Consider the following 10,795-nt stretch of genomic DNA (forward strand, 5'->3'; position numbering starts at 1 on the left):
AGATGGCAAACTGCTCTATTCTTGTTTAGATGCTCAGTTTATAAAAAGTAGTGGGATTCATTTTGTTCATTACACTTGTGTTTTCTAGCTCTCAGTTAGGAGGTATAGTGTAGCCAAAAGACATTAAGCCTTCTGTCTGCCAGGGGCTTATGCCTAGTACGAAACAAGACTTAAGTGACAGAGGTAAGCATAAGAGTACAATAACTGTATAATAGCATTGCTTCTTGTGGCAGGCAGTGATCTCAGCACACCAGCAGCATTGTCTCACTCAAACCTCTTCATGTGTTGTCAGACAGAGGAGAGTTTGAGAGAAATTCAGACGGAGACTCACATGGACACTTTTAGTAGAACTTTTACTCATATTTGTTATGGAAAGCCTAACAGTATTTGAGAAATCTTTTGTATGGAAATAAAATGTAACAAGACCTTTTCAGACAAAGGGATGGTGAAAGCTGTTGTGGCCAGTCAGAAGCAAGGTTTAACATCTCACTGTAAAGGGGCCAGAGGCACTAGACTATGAAAGCAGTTGAAGGAGAGATCAATAACATCTCATGTGGTAGAACAGATTGAAGTGAAAGATGAGAAACTCTAAATAGACTTAAAACAAGACAAAGTCCTTGCCTCAGCCTGCCATGAGGATGCAGGTAGGTTTGCTAAGGATGGAGAAGAGCATACTACAGTAACAGAGATGTGAAAGGGTTACAGTCTTGAGTAGGAGGTTTAGTGCAGATAGAAAGGAATGACTGTATCCTTTACAGCCTACATTCAAGGTCAGCTTGTGAAATATAGATTCCCTTTTGGACATAAGGACATTTGCAGACGTCTAGCAAATATCCATACAGTGGATATCAGTCGGTCACAGCAGGACAGCAATCATGCCTGCAGTATTCAGAAAGAAAAAGCCCAAAACATGTGCTAAGGTGGACACTGACACATTGCCAGCAAGACTACCCAAGGCTTTCATTTGGAGGGTGGGGATAACAGAAGCATGCTGAAGTGTGTGCATAAAAACGTTGGCTACCCAAGGCTTTGCAAGCAAGACTTCCTGCAGCCAGGTTGTAGAGGAGGAAGAAAATGGGATCAAAACTCCTGTGATGTTGCCAGCAGCCTCTCAGACCATTACAGCAAGATCTAGCAGACACAAAGGACTAGACAATGACAGTGTCATGGTAAGCAAAGAACGAGTTTTGGGAGGAAGAGCTTAGTGAGGGATGTGGAAGGCAGCTAACTGGCCCAGCAAGATGAAGAGAGTGTGCTTGATAGGAGCTCTGTGGGGTGTGAGAGGCTTCAACAGCATGGGGAGAATTACTAGATAAAAAACAGAGCAGGAAAAGGACTCCAGACAGCAACCAGTAAAGAGGAAAGAAGGCAGAGACCATGAGTAGGCTTCTAGGGAGTGTTTTTTTGTATTGTATGTTACAGTTAGCAGACACACATTTCACATCGTTAAGGTTGAGCCCAGCTTCCATTAGAACACCTCTTTCACTCCTTCATCACTTTCTGAAACCAGTTCCTTAAGGATTGCTATTTTCTACATTTGGTTGCAGCTTAGAAGGTGAAAGGTGCAGAGTACTGAGACTCAGCAAATGCATAGAGTGCTTGTGGTTCCTCCCCTGTACTGCATTTCTGCAGATGTATACACTCAATAATTTAACACACTGCATACACTATTGATAGTATATTGTTTGACAAATAACATGCAATAGAGAGGTGGTATCACGAGTCATATGAGAAGGGTCCATCTGGGCTTTGATCCTCAATTCTGCATTTCAATCACGTTTGATTCCAATCTTAAATTGTGTTTCCTTATAAATGCTTGATTATCGGTTTTACTACTGACATGAGCATTATATGTACAAAGCAAGAAGACAAAAGGATAAATACCTTTATATATATGTGAGAAATGCCTACAAAGTATCATTCTAACACTAGATGGAACAAAGTATTTCCTGGGTATAACAAAAGTTGTTTAGAATTCAAGCTGAAAAATGCCACCATTATTCCCCCCTAACATGTTTTTTCTAGCAACATATTCTCAAAGTCCTATTTTTTTCCTGGTAAACAGTTGGATTACACTTTTCCACATGCAGTTCCCCCCAGGTGGGAACATAAGGTTGGACCGGAGAAGTTAACAAAACGGCAATACCATTTTCTTGAACATATGAATGCAGCTCACAACTTTGCACTGAAATACTAAAGTATTAAACCTGTTTTGCAGAGGAGAAAAAAGCTAAAATCCATAGGGATGACACAGATTGAGCCCAAATGGGCAGATATGTTGCTTGCACCCTTATGTTCTGCCCCCACTATCTCAACAGTCCCCATGCCATCTGAGCTGCTTGATGCAACAGCCGTGCACAGCCAGGGTGCCAGAGGGAGACAGTCCCAGTAGCACAGCAGCCATTACTTTTCATCACTGAGTTTTACAAGTAGTGTCTTGCTTTTTACTTTTAGTGTAATGCTAAAGATTCTGTAAAATAATTGATGCAGGAGGTTTAGTTGCTTCTGAAATGTCAAGTCAGGGTCGAGGACTCTGATAGCAACTCAGGAGCTGCACAAGTTCAACAGAAGCAACACTGTGAAGAGCCACTGTAGCAAACTATAAATACCACATCAACTGACCAAGATTTCTGTCCTCACATCTGAGCACATTCCTCTGCTACAAGAACCTGGTGAGGACTGCAGCCTGCTCCAGCAAGTGACCCAAATGTGGAATACGCTCTATGTAACAGGACTGGGGAGAACCTCTCCACAGCTCCAAGAGTTCAGCAGCAGAACTCTGTGTATCCTCCCAGACAAGGACCTCTGAAGCATTTACATGTTAAAACAGTGACTAACACAGCAAGACCACGTCTAGGGCTTACAGAAATAAGCAGTAATAAGATAGGAAATGCAAAGCATGATCTTTATCCAAGCCTGTGCAAAAAGCCTGTCTGAAAGGAGGTTGAGTCTGGGGGTCTAATATCCCTCCTAATGCAGGACAAACAACATCTGGCAATGAGGGATGGATTACAATAGCTGTAACACAAGAGAAAGTGAAATGGCAAGAGGATAAAAATAGTGGGTGAAAATTCCACGTTAATCTTGGAGGATAAACACTTTATATTGATGCTTTCAAGCACTAGCTTTAGATATGTTTTATTGAAAGTACTTTTTTTCAATAATAAAATCACTTTTGTGACTGCTTTTCTGGCTTCATTTTTACTAAAAGCCTAATTATTAGCGTTTATTAATTTCTGCAAAAGATGTCATCAAGGATGTGAAACAACATACATTGCTAACTGAATACTGAGTGAAAACAGCAGTCAGTTATGGAACCAGTCAGTTTTCAATTCAAATGTTTTAATCCTAAAACAAACCAAATTTTTATAGAAAGGCAATTTGATACTATAAACGTTTCTAATTGGGTGGATTTTTTTGTCTGTTATAGGCCTCTCCATTATCAGAAGTGCAGTTTTTATCCTCGGCTTTGAGCTCAGCCTTTCAGCAAAGGAAAACTTTTTCCAGTATTAACCTTTCATTTAGTACCCTCTGCTGGCCAAAACAAGCACAGACAGGGAAGCCAAAACACCAACCTGCAGTAACAAAAAAGATGCCGAAAAAACATCAGTGACATTCAGCAGAGATGATCTAATCTGTCACAGGGGAGAAAGCTAACAAGCACACTCAACCCGAAGTAGAAAAATCAATACAATGCAATACAATGCATCTCTCAAAGCCTAAGCAGATTTTCACAATGGAGGAAGCGGCTTGAGCGTTCTCGGATGTATCATCAGCTCTATTCCTTTCTAGCATTAGCTTCTGTTAAAAATAAAAGTGCTGCTTAGTAACCTGAAAGAAATGGTGAAAGCCTCAGGTATTTGTCTGCTCCTTCTTCCTCCTACTCAAGGAAGAATGTATGTGAATGGCATTATAACCTTAAATTCCCTTCTTCTCCCTTTCTACAGTGAAACCTTTAGGTGAGAAATTTTTCAGTGGCTCTCCCTCATGAAAATTTCCTGCCATGAACTGTACAGCCTATATCTGAAGACATAGATAATGACTGAGCAGGCAGGGAGCACCTCCCCACTCCTGCAGGCTTTCCTTGCATCCCAAGAACTGCTTTCCTTTTCCACGGGCTGCCTTTGAGCAATGCTCTGCTTTGCACAGTGATTTGCAGTCCAGGCTGCTCTCTTGGAAGCACAGTGCTTTCCATTCCCTGGTAAGAGGGCTGCTCCTTGGCTATGCTCAGGTTCAGGACACATCTGGCTGGTACACAGTGTGACCCAAAGTATACCTGCTCTAGATGACAGGAACAGTCACCTCCATGCACTGCTGACTATGAGGAAGCAGATGGAATAGTTATCCCTAATGCTGCAGGGTTTAATGTATCACAAAAATGTGATCAAGACAAACTGTGAGCAATTGCTCTCAGCCTGTGCTCTGCTCAGATTTCACTGCTGCTTTTCAAGCCCAGGAGAAGCCTTTCTGCAGCTTGCATTAATCCATCTAACCCAGGCTTTACCTCTCCCCACAAATGTCTAGGATGACAGGTTTGACTCATGAGAGAGTCACTGACCAAGCAGAGCAACACATTTACCAGGCCCAGTTCCTGATCCAGGGCTCCAGTGCAACCTCACTACTGGCCCTGACAGCCATTACTGTAGAAGCATCTGCTTAGTTTCACCTGCTTGTGCCAGGGACGTTAAAAACACACCTCTCCTCTTGCATATTCTTTCCCATTTCAGGGAAAAGCTCTGGAGGCTCACAAAAAGCAGTAAAGCTGATGGACATTTGTGTCAAGTAACAAAAACCAAGCAGAAGTCTGAAGTGTATGTGTGGGCTCACAGGCCTTTGCCCAGGCCACAAGGTGACATGCAATCCAAACATCCCAGGAAACCTGTCACTGTGCAACTGTATGAAGAAGATCTGTCTACTCAGTAAGAGGACATTCATTTCTGTCTACAAAAATTAATCTATAAAAGCAAAGTCAAAACACTTCACCAAGAGTTAAGCATCAGCACAGAGATAGGGAAAGGAAAAGAGGAAAGTATCATGGAGAGTTTTAACACATAGATTAAAAGAAACCAGCTGTGCTTAGTACTGCTTCATAAGAACATCAGGGAGGCCCATTGCTGCCATGTTACACCATGGTCTAGCCCTGTCAGAGTGTTTTATAACTGTGTCCTCTTGTTAGGGTAAAACCTCAAAGATCTGGGTTTGGTTCCATCTTGTGAACCATGCTGTAAATAGTCACAAGACTGGCGTTTCATAACAGAATCGTGACCTTAGTATTTGCTGCAGTCCAAAACAACTGCTGTCTGGGCTGGGCTCTTAGGCTGCACCTTGAAAAGGTGCTACCTTTGCCAGGATCCACAGGGACCCCTGAACTGTGCTGTCAAAGCCAGCAACATGCCTGAAACAAGTCTCTGTCAGCAGGGGAGAAGCTCCAGCAGGCAGCAAGGTGGAAGTCTTGCCACAGTCTTTGCCAGATACAAAGATTTCTTTTTTTTTTTTTTTTAACTCTTTATCCCCAGACAATGGAAAGCTTCCCGACCACCACAGGTAACTGTTAGCTTTCCAGATCTCATGTAGCCCTCCTCTAGAAGGATTTTGATTTTCCCTAATAGCATATCTATGCCAGAACTTGGAAGGTAAGGCTTGCTAAGGGAAAGTGCCTCATCTTTGCTCTTTCATCTTTAAGGGTGGCAGGGAAAGAAGGAAGAACAGAAAGCAGCTATAGGCATCACTGCCTAGAAATGCCTGGAAAGACTGTCAGCAGGAATAAGGTTCAGGCATCTTGAGAAGTGTCAGTCCAGACAAGCAGTTGCTGCTACTTTCTGCTACTTCTGTGTGCCCAAGGACATGAACACCGCCTGACCAAGCCTGGCTCACCAGGGGCAAATCACTGGCTCTCCTCATGCCTTTTGGGGTGGCTGTGTCTCAGGCAGGTAAAGGGGACAAGGGGACCAGACAAGTACTGCAGGCCAGGCCCTCATGAGCCCAGCCAAAATACAGCCAGGGCTCAGTCAGGGGAGCTGTGGTCATCCTTCTCCAGGCTACCTGATCTCTAATAGCAATACAGCCACTTAAATTTCCCAGGATAACAGCCAGCCCCAAGTCATATCTGTACTGTACTTCAGGGTATTCAGGCAAGAAACCAAATTGTAATAATATGAAAATAGGAGAGGAGTAGACATATATGCTTCTTAACTATAGTTCTTCTTGAAAAATCTGTTTTGATAACAGGTTTGTTTTAAGAGCTTCTGGAGTTCCTTTCCAGTACCCTGTTTCTAACATACCTTACAACCTGTGAGATAAGGTAAGAGTGCTCATATGCTCTGGCACACAATCAGTGCTGTTTTCTGTTCCATATATGCTAGCCACTTGTCTTTTTTTGATGTGTCACACAGTCTCCTGGGCAATGTACAGCAACAGCCCCACCTTTTCCCCAAGTCATTTGTTAATCAATTAACAATTCTTCAGTACTCTTGCATAGTTTACATTAATTCATTCTTCCCATTGGCATTGTATAGCATTTTTTGTTTGTGTTTTATTTGCTACTGAAGAACACTGAAATCTGAAAGCTCCTTTGAGTTCCTGTCATCTCCATCTTGCTTAACCTCAAAAAACACCATTCCTTGTATATTGTCTTAGTAAAATCTTGAGGTAGATAATAATTAATGCAGTTTTGTGTTTTGGTTTTTAACTAAAAATCTTCTCATCACTTTGCCTTTTAACCCGTATGTAAACCAAGATGTTGCTTTATTCCTTAAGAGCTTAGTACTTCAATAAGCTCTTAACACTGATGTTGGCAACAGGGATTTTTTTGAGATCACAAGCCAAATGTGCCTGTTTTGTTTGTGTGCTTGGAAGTTCATCAAGTTAGAGAACACAATTTCCTTTGAAGAAGCCATTATCCAACCAAGTTTATAGAAGGACTCAAAAAATTGTTTAACTAATAGTACAGCCAAAATGCATGATGGTTGAAGTAAGAATTACAGCTCTGAACCTTTGTATTACTCTTGCTTTCTCACATTTTGAAGAATACACAGAATATACCTAAACTTCTGATATTACAAAAATGCTTTCATAGTCGAAGCTCATTCTTTCCTTCCCTTTTGGGAAGGAATGGGGAGACCACACCTCAGAACATAACAGAAACCACAGATGTGGCCAGCAATAGCTGAAAAAGCTTCATCATCTACGCTCTCCCCTGGCATAGTGTGCTGAAGCATTTTTCCACTAAATCTTAAAGAGAAAGTCCCACCCTGTAAAGTAACACACAGGTAATTTCTAAGAAATTGGGCAGGCAGAAAATTCTGCTTCCTTTTCTGGATGTGCTTCTCTGTGTTCACTCCTCTTAAATGCAATGCATTTCATTTCCAGGTGTGTTACCTGAGGCCCAGGGAATGGGAAGATGCCTCCTGAAGGTTGCAATTATGGAGAACTTCCCCATCCTTCTCTAAGTATGGTCAAAGCCTGAATTCAAGAGCTGATGTGCTGAGTGCTCTGCAGGCAGCAGCACCTCCTGGAGCTCCAAGTTTAACAACAGCAGCAGGGACGTTTCAGCTACATGTTTCATACTTCTTGGAGGCTTTTACATAACCACTCAGTTAGGTGCATAATGCTGGCAACTAAATTCCTGTTACTCATCCTGCCAGCACAGCATATAAAGTTTATGGACTGGATTCTCATCTCACTGAACCAATTTTTAAGATAGCTTTGGGGCAATGTAAGCTATAGCATGAGATATAAAGAAAAAGCTGGTGAGTTGCTTGTTAGGGTGGTGGGATGCAGGTGTTTCACAGAAGAGCCTGCTAAAAATCCTGGCTAGCATGGATAATATTACTGACAAACATTTGACATGGTCTAATTTAGACTCACAGCTCATATTGCTATTGCTTTGTATAAAAATAAAGCAGATTTCAGGTGTTCCCATTTAAAGCAATTCACAAGTTATAAGCTATCATACATTAAATAAGGATGGTATTTCCAATTTATAACTCTATGAGTTTGCTGGTCTCTGTAGGTATTTGTTATGTTCCTCATTCCTCTGAAATTCTCAGACACTGTAAACATTCATGACTTACCTCTCCCACTCCTGAGAGAGGCATACTGTTTCTGCTGAACAGATGCACCGAGATCAGATTTGCCAAAGGTCATTCAGAGGGACGGTGGAGAACTAAAATATTTTTCAAGTCTTAGCTCAGCATCAACTAGGAAACATTTTAACCTACGTGACAGAGGACAAAAGGAAAGATTAAACCTTGAGAACTACTGCAATCAAACAACAAGGCAAAGTCTCATGTTTGGCACAGATGATCTTCCCCTTTTGGCCCTGTTGAGCTAGATTCATGAACTTGCAGACCAACTTTTTTTCCAAAAGCAGGAGACAATGTTGTATTCTTGGCCAAATCTCCATACTGTTAATCGGTTTTAGTCACGCAAATTCCAGCCTAGAACAGAGGTCCCGTAAACTCTAATCTCTTACACATTTCTGCAGACAAAAAGCATGACCAATGTGTTCTTAGCACGGTGGACTTGAAGCTAAGCAGGTGAGAAGCATAAAAGGCAAGCAGAGGAAGGAGTGGGAAAGTAATCAAAGAAACAGATCAAACAAAAAGGTTGAAAAGTCTGAATGGCATAAGGATACTGTGATTTTTCCTTCTTCCATCTATTTCTCCTCCATCAGTTACTTTCCAAACACCACTTCTATTAATTTCTGCTTCATACCTGGCACTGGCAAGCCTTAACATCCTGAAATTGAAAGTCAAGCCCTCAGAACTACTTGATTGACTTACAGATCTTGAAAACAGCCTCCCTGCAGTATGCCTGCAGAGTTCATTGCTTCACACAGCATGTAAGTCCACAAGGAGCTTAGAGTAACAGCCCATACACGAAATACTATTAGAGAAGAGAAAGAGCTTCTTACTAGCTCCCTTTGGCTCTGACAGACCAGGCCAAGGCCAGCTATCAAACCCACAACATTCTAGAGAGTTTTGCATTGTAACTCAGAGCTTAAAAGGACAGGCAATCTTACCTATACTAAGTCCTTTGCTTTCTGATTTTCAAGTTGTTAGGATTTGCTCAGATCATATTTCTCTGCAACCCTTCCTCCTTTTTTACACAGAAGCTGTAAATAAAACTCATGAGTATTAAAAAAGAAAGTCCTCTTTAGCAATACTCTGGCTTTCTTGCAAAAGCAAGCTTACTTCAACTGATATTTAGCTCAGAGGCAAGTTGCAAACACTTGGGGCACTGCAGTGTTCCCACCATTTTTCAAAGAAAACAAGTCTTTTATTTGCAATCCACCTTCCATCCTCTGAGTCCAGTGACACAGAGGGAAACGAGGTTAACCTGGATGAGTGGATCAGCTCTCTGGTAGATGGCTCAGAAACCTGGTACGAGGATTTCATACAAGTAGCAAATCCCTAAAACATTCTATTAGCATGGGAATTGAATGAATAACCCCTGCTGGTACCCCTAGGTCAATCAAGCACATGACTGGAGTTTCAGTCTAGAGGATAGATTTGTTAGACATATATTTAATTATCTCATAGCCAGAAGGCTATAAAATTACCTGGTTGATAAGCTACAATTAAAACATGTAACAGTTCCTGAGCTCCCAAAAGCCAGCCATTTTATGTGCCAGCAATACAAAGCAAAGAAAAGCCACATGGAACAAAAGAGTTATTTAGTAGCCAGGAAACAAGCAGGTTATTAAAATATGAAGGAGACTTTTAATTACTGGCAGCAGTTGTGGGAAACATTACCAGGTATATCTCTATAATAGCTTTGAATTTACAAGTCATCACTGGAAGACTGTAACCAGTTCTGAATTTGTTTTGCAAGCCAGTTCAACGAAAAGTTTAAACATGAAAACAAATACTGTGACTTTTCTATGGAAAGAAGAAAATATTTTTTACTTCTACCAGTTTCACATTTCCAGTAGATTATCTTAAAAGGAAAAAAAAAAAAGCTTTTAATATACAGCTGCAATCATCAGGCTTGAGAGGTATTACAGAACATGGAACCATGCAACGGGATTAACTCCTAATATCATCCAGCTGAACAGCATGAGCTCATCTGGGCTTAACCTTCTGAATCCATTCCATTTGTAAGACCCAAGCAAAAACAATATATCACAGCTAACAAGCAGGCAATTTTTATTTTAAACATGAAGAAGGATGGATGATTTCCCTTGTATCTCCATTAAGGAACCAAATAATTCCTGGAAAGGTCATATTTATCCATTCATGGCTACTATGTTATAGTTCCAGGCAAATAATTCATACGAGATCATCTGACACAATACATCCCTTTGAACTCACAGATTGGCCATGAACATACTGTATTTCTTCCTAATTCATTTGTGAACAGAGAACAAGGAATAGAGAGCTGGGACATGGAGTGCAATTGCCAGTTAGCACAGGGACTTGGGATCACAGCATTGCAGCGTACACAGATCCTTGCCTGGCCAAACGAGAGACAAGTTCAGCAAATTGGTTGCAGCGTATGGTGGAGAATTAAACCCATCTCTCACTTGTACTTCAGCTTTTCTAGTTATAAATGTATTGCTGGAGATGAAATCACCCCGGAGATCTGCTCCAGGTAGGCCTGTTCAGAGCAGAGAGATGGGAACAGTCCTTGGACTGTAATGAACCTCATTCTGGGAGGAAGAGGTCCCCACAGGAATTAATACATGTAGATAAATTGCAGGGAAGGGAGGGTGGAATAGTAGGTAAAAGACAACTCCAATGACTCAGGTATTTCCTTGCTGAATCTCTGACTAGAAGGTCTGAGGAATTCAAAA

The sequence above is a fragment of the Colius striatus genome, chromosome 8 (assembly GCF_028858725.1).
Source record: "Colius striatus isolate bColStr4 chromosome 8, bColStr4.1.hap1, whole genome shotgun sequence".
NCBI classification, from domain to species: Eukaryota; Metazoa; Chordata; class Aves; order Coliiformes; family Coliidae; genus Colius; species Colius striatus.